We start from the raw sequence: 11,480 nt of genomic DNA, 5'->3' as shown, positions 1-11,480 counted from the left end.
CCTACGAATGCGACAATTCAGACTCAATCGGGTTAAACTGAGTCGTTCGTAGTACAACAACTGGCCGAGACATACTCGTCGGACACATTTCGGTAGTATCTGTGGGGTGAGAACGCACACTACTTGAATTTGAACAAGTTTTGGAATGACGGAATGCCCGACTTGAGTGTCTGCTTTCCCAGGACGGCGGAGAGGACGAGCACTAGAACTGAGTGGCATGTCTACCCAAGTCCTGCTCTTTGAAGTGGACTGACTCAACGTCGACGAATGTTTCCATGAGAATGCGACGAATGTTTCCTCGTAGAGCATGTGTGCGTACAAATAAACGTCGAATGCGGTGGCGGACTACCTCGACACTCCCACCAACCTTAATACTGCCGTGATCCACGCCAGAGGTCGATGAAAAGACGAGACACCCAGAAGGGAACTTTCTGTTTCGGCCAGTTTGAAGAAGCCGTTGATGAAGAAGACATTTCCGAGGTGGACATTGCCATGGAACAGTCCGTGGGCGTGCAAGTACTCGAGGGCACGGAGGATGTGGAGACCCAACGTGTTGATACCCGAGGACGGGAGAGGAGTGTTCGGTCCACTCATTTTGCGGATGAAGAAGGCGTTCATCTTGTTCTAGCCAATCCCGGACTGACCCGTTGGGGAGGAAGACGTGTGTGGAGTACATCCCCGACACTGCAAAATGGGAGGACTCGACGGGGACGATGAACTGGCACTGGTGGTCACAATTGGCACACACCTGGAACTTTTGAGTGAGGACGGCTTCGACAGTGGTTGGGGACTGTGGGGGAGTACTCGGTCTGGGTGGCGAGGGGGGAGTACGAAGGACAGCAGGTAGTTGGTCTTGCAGTGGGAGACCTTCGACACAACAAAGTAGTTTTTGGACCCCCGCCAACCAATGTCTGCCAGGAGACGATGGACAGTCCAGTTGTTGTCGCTGTGGAAGAAGATAAAGGCATTTTCGGAGTGGAGGTCTGGGGTGAGATGTTTCGACTCTTCTCGTACGTCTCCAAGAACTCCCGGACAACCCAATAGCGGGAGAGCAGTTTGTCCTCCAACACTCCATTGAGGAATAATTGCATCACCTCATCACTCATACATGCAAATCCCCCAGTCTTTTCTGCACAAATTGGGCATCCAGTTTCCCTATCACTTTTTGGGGGGAGTGGCGGGGTCTGCGGGTGCACTTTGCTGAGTTTGGAGTGGAGGGCCTCGAACTGGCTGGAAAAATATTTTTCCAGTTCTCTGTTTTTATAATAGAATGATTGACACCCTCGATGACATTCCAGAATATGCTGGGCTGAATTGGTGGAATTGGAAGAAACCAAACGGAATCCTCCATCTGCACCAACCTCTGTCCTGCCTTCAAACCTCGAACGTAGGTAACCCCATCCTATCCTTTAAATACTTTTATCTTTTGTGGCTCTGATGACGAGGAATCTACAGGCTCACAAAATAGACAAACCAGACACCGTCGGTCCACTCGAGTTATCCATTAAACTACACCCTGTTTTTCCGTGTCGAGGGAAACGTCCAAAATCCCTAAAATAATACAAGTGGACATACCTTCCGTTGTCTTGAATGTCAGAGGAGGGAGTGGCTGAGTGGCCTTTCGTTGATTATAACTAAAGATCGTAAAAACGAAAATCAAACGATTCACAAAATACTCTGATCAGCCACAGAGGAAGTGCATATTTATTTTTAGCGGATTCCTATATTTGTGATTAACCATCAAATTACAGTAAATGTCTCAACATTGTTCTTGATGTGCCCTATATGGATAAATTTACTAATTTTTACCCTTCTGAATTTCATTATTTTTAAAAACTCGAGTAATGGTGAACGTCCTGTGCAAATCATCAACATCTTTCATGTCCGTTATTTCAGTAATGGTTGCCGAATGAAACATTGTTCTATACTTCCAACCGATCCCGAATGACGGTTTTAGTGTCAGAAGACCAGGATTTTAAATCATCGCAGATGTCATCATACAAATACCCCGATATCACCTTAGACAGTCTTCCACGACGACCCAGTCTTCCAAGACTAAAAACAACAATCACCTTCGATGTAAATTTGAAGGCAGATTAAAAATTCCCTGTTTATTAGTCAACGTCGTAAATGTCTCCGCGTCATCTGATGAATATAAAAGTGGCTTCTTATTGGACAGTTTTAACGAAAACGAATCTGCAGTATCTGGAAACCAAAGAGAAGAGATCTATTTATCCAATCTCACAAATGATGTACCTTTCTAGACAGAGTATAAGAACCATCACTGCCGACATCAAAGTAGTTATTAGTTTCACTTTCTCGATATGAATTAAGCAAATTAGTAAACGAACTCAAATTTGAATCGAAAACCGAGACTGAATATTTTATACAAATATAAACTGAGTGGTGAGGAAGTGCTAAAATCAGAACGAACAGAATCGAATTCATTTCAAACTGACGGACAATACGGAGTCGCAGGGATTCCAATACTTTGAGACGAATGTCAAGAATACTATTCAAACTACGACAGTCAATTAAGATATACATACATATAGTTATTGATAAACCAATGTGGATATACAGTGCTGGTAGAAAAAAACCGGTTTTGCAGTTACTAACTTTTTTGGCGGATAGCTATTAATTTTCTAAATGAATAAAGAGTTTGAAGCTGATTATATATATAATCTTTTTTACTTTTAAAAAATTTAATAATCGGCCGAAATTTTAAAAATTTAAATTTTTGCATGTGAATAAAAAAACCGGTTTTAACAAAAGAGTTAACAAAATCAACAGTTAATATGTTGTGTGGTATCCTCGATTAATAAATAGCTCGTATGACCTTTTAGGCATGCTATCAATTAACTTCTGAATACTTTCAGACGGCAATTCGTTCCAAATTTTTGTAATTTGACTTCCAGATCCAGTTTATTTTTTGCAGGATCTAAAGAATACTTCTGCTTCATCATGCTCCAAACATGTTCCATTGGGTTCATGTCTGGAGATTGCGGAGCCCAATCAAGAATTGGAATTTTATTTTCTTCAAAAAACTTGGTTGTCAATGCAGATTGATGGCAGGGAGCCAAATCTTGTTGGAAAGTGAACCGATTTAGTTTCATTTTTCGCGCCGAAACGAACAAATTATTCGTTAAAACATTATATATTTAGCGGAATTGAGGGTTCCATTAACAAAAACTAAATTGCCCACTCCTTGATAGGAGATACCAGCCCAAACCATAACACTGCCTCCACCAAATTTTACTGTCGGCGTAGTATGGCTCAATTCATAACGTGAACATTTTTTCGATAACTGTATTGCCTTTTTTTAGTAGGAAAAATCTGAAAAGATGCTTCATCAGAGAAAATAATAGTTTTCCATGCGTCATTGTTCATCCGAATAAAAATTTTTGACAACTCATATCTTTTTATTATGTTTTTCTTCGAAAGCAACGGTTTGCGTTGACATACTCTTCCGAAGAGAAAATTGGAATTTAAGTAATTTCCAATTGTCTTTCTACAGACACTCTTACCAGTTAAATGGTTTATTTCATTCCTCAACGTGTTAGAAGATTTTTTTGGATCGCACTCAACAAGATGCAATAAAATTTCAACTTCTGTTTTTTGAAGCTTTTTAGGACGCCCAGAACCAGGAATCCTATCAATAGTTCCATATTTTTTGAATTTTCGAAGAAAATCTCCGATTGTCGATTTTGGAGTATTTAGATGATCTGCAATATCTTTTATCGTCAATTTAACTCATAAAGAGCAAGAATCTTCCCTTTAATTATTTTATTAACATTTGCTTATAAAACTAAAAATTCAACTACTAAAATATCACTCAATAATGAAAACCGGTTTTTATTCACACGCTAAAATTTAAATCATCCGAATTGTAAACGATTAATGAAATTTTTTATAAATAAAAAAAATATAAATCTAATCAACTACAAAGAGTTCGATTCAGTTAAAAAAAATAAAATGCTATCTGCCAAAAAAGTTAGTAACTGCAAAAACCGGTTTTTTTTCTACCAGCACTGTATACCATGTTCTGTTATCCATTCGACACACTAATCGGGGAATACAGTCGTTGCAAATTATTATCCGACCTCTCCAGTTCATTCAAGACAGACACAATTTTCATTTGTTATCATGACTTCACAACACTTTACATTATTATAGTCTTCATCACTAATATTCTCACCTCGGATTAGACCCCGTTCTTCGATCGGTTCTTAATTTCCTCCACCTTCCGAGAAAGTACCGACAATCCGATTGTATGAAAAAGACGTGATCGAGGATGTTTACAACAACCAATCCAACACCATCCACCACCTCTTCTACACTCCTCTCCAATCATAACTCGAATCTAAATTAGTTCTCCAAAATCCAACATCATCCTTTGGTTTTTTAGGATTTATTTTTATAGAAATAGCCGATCTGCTTGTATCATTAGCTGGAATATTAATTTCGACAAAATACCTTTTTCGTTTGGAATAAACTAAGTTTTTTGGACATGTTTGAACCCTCTTCTGTCAGGGTCTCAGTTACGGAGAAAGCACGAGAATATCCGAATTTTTGCCCAGAAGATCAACCAAACTCCTCTCACACTCAATTTCGACATTTAGACACTCAATTAGTCGTTAAAGTTGTAGTTTGGTCGAATATACACTCATCCGAAATTCGAACGACTACAAATAAAAGAATGTGCTTACATCACAACTTCCTGGCCATATAGTTACTTCCTCCACTTCTATCCCTCCCCAGTAAAGATTCTTTCAAATCAAATCATGAACCCCACAATCTACATCTGAGAACTCAATTCATACCATAAAACTCCTGCAGGCAGAACCAACCCAAACTGGGCAGAATCAGGCAAACTGGAAACACATTCGGGTTGAATGCAGCACAACATTAGTGACAATCATCAGATTGTTAGCTCTGCCAATAAATTCTAAAAGAAACAAAACTTTCCACATTCTCGACACTCGGTATAGCAGGAATCAGCCGATGAGTCACATAATACTCACAATGCTCACATAGAAACTCAATAATGAGTAATTTGTCTTCCATTGTGAGAAAAGGGAGAGAAGATTGACTCAGGACAATCATCAAGTTAGGAGAAACTGATTTTAGGGAGAGAATTGCATAGAGATAAATCATGTGAATTATATTAATAAAACACGTTATGATCATTACATAAAAATGTTAATCGGGTTCCCTAATTAATCCGGTTAATAGGCATCGGAATTATATAAAATTAATCGCCGAGTAAATAATTAACGTGCTTTATCTGGTGTCACATTATAGTGGTCCCAACTCAAAAAATTACAATTTCCTCATTAAAAATATATTTCAACATCAAACATTTTTTAAGAAAATTTCAAAAAATACAAAAAATCAAGGGTGTCGGAGCAAGATGAAACGCTTAAATATGAAAGAAACAAACCAAACTTTAAATTCAAATCTTTAAAATTTGAATGATAACACATTTTCTTAGCACCTCCACTCTCCACTACACCCAATACACACACCAAACTACCTCACAGCCGGAAACACATCTACTGAGGCTCATTTGACGATCTGATAAGATTATAACGACCAATAAAACTGAAAGGAAAGGTACACTCCTTTTTGAAGACTGAGTGGGGAGTAAATAAAAGTGTAGAGGGACATGAAAATATTTCCAGGAATAGGAGGAGTACATTATTCGAACATTATAGGCCACCCTATCCACTCACAAATATGAATACCATTGAATCTGAGGCAATAGGGAGTAAAGTTCCAAAATGGTAGATTCACTGCATCACAAGCAGCTACTCGCTCATTCGGGTCCACTGCGAGGATTTTCCTCAGCGAAAACATGAAATTATTAACATCCTGCTGATAGATTTGATATGAATCCAAATTTGGAACACTTTGGGACGATTTTTAGAATCTAAATATGAGCATTAAAGTCCACTTTTATGCCAATGTTGTTTCAAATCTTTCACGAATATCGCGACGGATTTTTGACCGTTTTTCCGGTAGCCTCAGTAAAATTTAGAAGCATTCTGAAAGATTGAAATGGCCATATTTATACCTTGAGCTTCCAGTAAGTCGTTTTTTCAAAAAACAGAGGAGCACTCTCTTTCCAGACATGAGCATTGCGTCGTGGGAATACCCAATGCAGAACATATATAACGAATCTGCTCATACGGGTTGTCTCCGTGGAATTAGACCAACCAGTGACCCATTCTGCCATAATACAGCCGAGAGACCACACATCGATGGGACATCCATACTCACAACCCAAAATAACCTCGGGTGCCCTACATCATAATCACTCAGAATGACCGGTAATATCCCGATTGTAAGTAAAAGGAGTCGCTTATTCGATACAATATACCGCAGAGCCAAAGTCAATAACTTTAATGTGGAATGGATATTCTTGGTGGTTGACCAGCATGATATTCTCCGGCTTTAAATCAGTGTGGATAATCCCGAGGTATGAAAGCTTTATTAATGCTTTAAGAACCTTGATTTGTCAGATATTTTATTACTTGAAAGGTAATTGCCCGAATACCGTAAATTGGAATTGGAGAAAATGCATTATTTCTCATGAAATCATACAAATTGATTGAAAGCAGTTCAAACACAATCAAAAAAACGTGGCCTGCGTGTTCAAAATGGTCGAGAAATATAATTATGTGGTCTTGCCTCAAATCCGACACAGCATTGTTGATACATTTAAGCAAGGATATCTATAATATTATTTATGACAACCTCGAATAGTCCTTGACGTGTATGAGTCGGATTTTTCTTCAAAACTTTGATTGCAACTCGACGATTAGTTTCAAATTGCCAGGCTACTACTACTTGCCCAAACGTACCCCTCCCCAGATAATCACTCACAATATAATGACAAGTCATTGATTTTAACATCTGATAAAATTAATCACATTTTACTTCATATCTTTCTAAATTATATTCATCTAATCCCACTGACTGCCCAATATTCAAGTCGGCTGTCTCTAATCTTCCTCGTCGTCCATTCCATAACATTTGGTAGAGTGGTCTGCCTTCCCCAATAGACTAGAACAAATTTGGCCATAAATATTAATCGAATTAAGGCTTTAGAGATTCCTTAATCGATAAGGAAAGTTTGTAAATGTCATTTAGCATATTGAAAATTCTGATTTTTATTTTAGTCAATTTAATGCTGAATAAATACCTTTGATGGTTAGAAGATATCCCGAGTTGGTCTTGTCTTACTTTGTGGATTTGTTCTTTTTTACTAATTTATTCAAACTGTAGGTGAAGATGAGAATACATTCCAAAGATTATTTTAATGGCTTTTACCGTGATAAAGTATTTATATTTAAACGATAAAAATAAAAATGCTAAATGGCGCCAATTTTGTAATTAAATAAAACAAAATAATTCAATGCGTAAATTATATTTTGAATACCTGAATCATTCACTCCGATATGTTTTCTATCTATCAGAATTTAGAATTGATCAGCAATTAATGACTATTTCAGTGGCTTAGGAATTTCGAATTGCAATCGATGTTGGCGAATCATTCCATTATTGTAGTTTTTGTTATCTTGACAACTCCGAAGTGGGTTTAAATTTTTTGCTTAATTAATGCTGTTATAATTCAGCAAATTTACAGAGCCATTTGTGGGTCAAAAATGTATTTAATGTTCTAACAATAATTTATTATTTAATAATGGCATGCTTTTAAATTTCAATAGTTAATAAAAAATGTAAAAATGAATATTATGTTAATGAGTATTCAATGTTAACAATATATTCAATGACTCATAGTTAAAATAATTTAAATTGATAATAATAATTATGTGAATTTATGCTTTTACAGAAGGTGCAAAGGAAGTTTTACTAAGTACACGAATACAAAATAACACTTTAAAAATAATTGTTTTATTCATTTGTTCTTTAAATAACTATTTCAACAATCCAAATCCAACTAGTAATTGTCCCTTTGGCATTCGAGACCTCCCCAGCCTTCGTCCCGCAAACATCCAAGTTCTTAAAACACGTCTGCCTCCTTATCGCGCGGAGAAACATGAATGCAAGCGAATCTTCTTGGCTAAGACAGAGGATCTCTGTTACAATCATGCGCGGAAACGCGCAAGCTATTTTTTGACCGGGATCTGATCGTTCTCTGTTTTTTCTTTAATCGGTTCACTAGTAATTTAGTCTGTAATCTCGCAAAATTCATCAATTTAAGCAATAGTTACAATTAGTTGATGGTGCTGATAAAAGAAAAGAAAATGGAACAGGAAGTCAGCTACTAGCCGCAGAGAGAATAGAGAAACTGTTCCCCCTGAGTACGGCTATTGAGACGCGCTCAAAAAGCCGATTGACCTCTCGGGGGTCGATTCTGTTCACTCCCATCGCCGTCGAGACTTCCGGGGTCATCGGCGAAAAGTCTCTTTCCTTTCTAAAAAAGCTTGGCCGCATGATCTCAATAGATTCTGGAATCGAACAATTAACCAAATCATCCATTTCTTTCAAAGTCACACACTCATCACTTAAAATATCTAAGACATAACTTAGACATAACAGTTATAACTTATAACTGTACACAGCATTTTCTAATTTATCAACCCACTTTTTTTCACTGTTATCCATCATTTTTTACAACTTCCTGGTTATCGTTTGATTGAATCTTTCGACAATTCCTTGAGCCCGAGGATTATTGGGCCTTCCGTGGATTTGTTTGATGTTAAAATCAACGCATAGTTGTGTTATTTCTTGATTTTTGAATTCAGACCCATTGTCTGATTGAAGAAATTTGCATGGTCCATTTAAGCGAAACAAAGATCTCAAGTTTTGACACACTTCTTTACCAGACTTATTATAAAGTGGTCGTGCAAATGCAAATCTATAAAAAATTTAAGAAACCAACCTACTATAAATGTCAATGACCGTTAAAATCCATTTGAAATTTTCGTTTAGTGTTGAAAATCTTTTCAGATCTATTATGTCTATTTGAAAACGTTCATTTGGACAAGAAGCAAACACATGGTGATTTATATCTCCAATCTACAATTAAAAAAAATCTTGAACTTTTAAAGGACGCGAAAATTTGCAAACTTCACAATTTCGAATGACTTTTCTGATAATGTCATTCTTGACAGTGAAATATCTTTGTCGACATTCATATTCAATTTTATTTACTCCTCCGTGTGAAAACTCATGTAATGATTTCGCCACAAGCTCCATTTCGGTTTCATTATCGAGGGATATGACTAACTTGGGATCACTAGATTTAAGATAAAGTCTGTAAATTTATTGCAAATTTACAGTTTTTTAGCACGCGTTTTGCGCACGTTGGTTTCTATTAGTGTGTTGCGTCGGCCACCAGAATCGCCTAATCTAAGGATTTCCTTCAGATGTATGCATATGTCTGTTGTAACGGAGTCGGTTTCTACTCCCCTTTCCGAACATAACGGCGACGACTCAGACTTGTGCACATTCCCTGTTGGATCTTCAATGGAAAGGGTTTCTGGAGACAATGATCTTCTTAATTAGTTCGGATACTTGTTCTCTCATTTTCTTTTTTCATTTAAAAAAAAAAAAAAAAAAAAAAAAAAAAAAAAAAAAAATTTTCAAAAAAATTTACAGTACCTGTCACTGATAATGGTGAAATTCTCCATCTTCTTTATAAGTCTATATTTTCGGTGCCTTGGAAGATTTTCGGGAAATTTATCATGTAAAGCATCTTTTAAAATTTGATATTCAACGCAATCTTTTACAAAACCCTTGTAAGAAGTCATTGCAACAAAATAATCATTCATGCTAAATATCACGCTAGAAATTAAGATTTGCCGCTATAAAAAATAAAATCTTTATAATGATAACATTTATAAATAAAAAACTAATCTAATAGGATAAATGGCATTTAAAATCCATTTTATAAGGTCATTTTTTGTGATAAAATTTGTTATTTAATATGTAATTGTTTAATTAAGTTTTAATTATTTATTGGCTAACCTAAAATAGAAATAAAAGAATTAACTCATTTGTTAAATATAGCAACATGAGGACTGTTCCGCCGCCATTCATAATCGGTGTGGCAGGAGGTAGTGCCTCTGGAAAAGTACAGTTAACATATTTCCAACCAACAGACATACTTCTGCAACTTATTAACAGAAAAAATTGCCTCTCAATATAACTTGAACGACATCCAAATATTCACTCTCGACAGCTTCTACAAGGAACTCAACCCCGAGGAATTAACCGCAGCGTACAACGGTGACTACGACTTTGACAATCCAGGTCACTTTGTCCCACTTACAAATAGAAGCATTTGACATGGATTTGGCCATCGAGAAACTAAATGATGTGATGCAGTTTAAGCCCGTCGAAATCCCAGTGTACGACTACAAGACCCACAGTAGGTTGGTGCTAGAATTCGACTGTGTTAGAGTCAAGGACAAAGTCAAGGAAATCCCGCCGTCGAGGGTGATCATCATCGAAGGAATCCTGACATTTCATAACAAAACAATCAGTGAAATGTGCGATCTTAAATTATTCATCAAATGTGATGCAGAAACTAGGCTTATTCGTAGAAGTTAATGTTCGTATATAATTTTGACAGTTCGGAGAGACATGCAGTCACGTGGGAGGGACATTGATGGAATTTTTAAAGGTCTATGAGCGGTTTGTCAAGCCCAACTTTGATCGGTTCTGCGCCCCTGTTAGAGTGTTTGTATAATTGATAGACCGAATCCAAGGCAATCTCATAATTCAGTCCAACAACAGGATTGAAAGTTGATGTACATTTTAGGCATTTATTAGATTCAATTGACGTTATCGGGCAGCATATAAAACACAACCTGTCACAAAATAATGAAATCATAATTGATTATTAATTAATTAGTTGATTTTTTTAATTTTTTAACATCGAGACTAAGGTAAAAACAGGAAAAATTAAACACGGGATGGACTATTAAGTCTTTTTGATTTTCCTTCTATTTTTTGATGATAAAAGCGGGTCCATGAAATTTGAGTTGATAATAAAATTATAATTAAACAAATTATAACGTGCTTTTTTTCTAATTAAAATCCCTCAAAATGTTCATCGATTAGAGATAATTTAATTTCTACTAATTGATGCGAAATTATTATTTATTGAAAAATAATCATAATAGTATTCACCAAACTACTGAATAAATTTTATCCAAAACGATTGAAATCTTTTAGTTTTATTTTCACGGCATTACTAAATTTTATAGCAGTGATTCTCAACCTTTTTTTGGTGTACCAAAAAAAAACGTCAATGTACCAAACCAAGTTATTTCGTGTACCAAAGAAACAAAGACTTATTTAATTTTTTAATTAATTTTATTGACTTAAAATCTTTTTTTAACTATTTAATGAGAGCCTTGGTTTTCATGCATTTTAATTTTTTTTTTTTTTTTTTTTTTTTTTGGGACGATATTAGAATCTAAATATGAGCATTAAAGTCCACT

The sequence above is a fragment of the Octopus sinensis genome, unplaced genomic scaffold (assembly GCF_006345805.1).
Source record: "Octopus sinensis unplaced genomic scaffold, ASM634580v1 Contig18910, whole genome shotgun sequence".
NCBI classification, from domain to species: domain Eukaryota; kingdom Metazoa; phylum Mollusca; class Cephalopoda; order Octopoda; family Octopodidae; genus Octopus; species Octopus sinensis.
The sequence above is the reverse complement of the archived record's forward strand: the minus strand, read 5'-3'. Positions refer to the sequence as shown.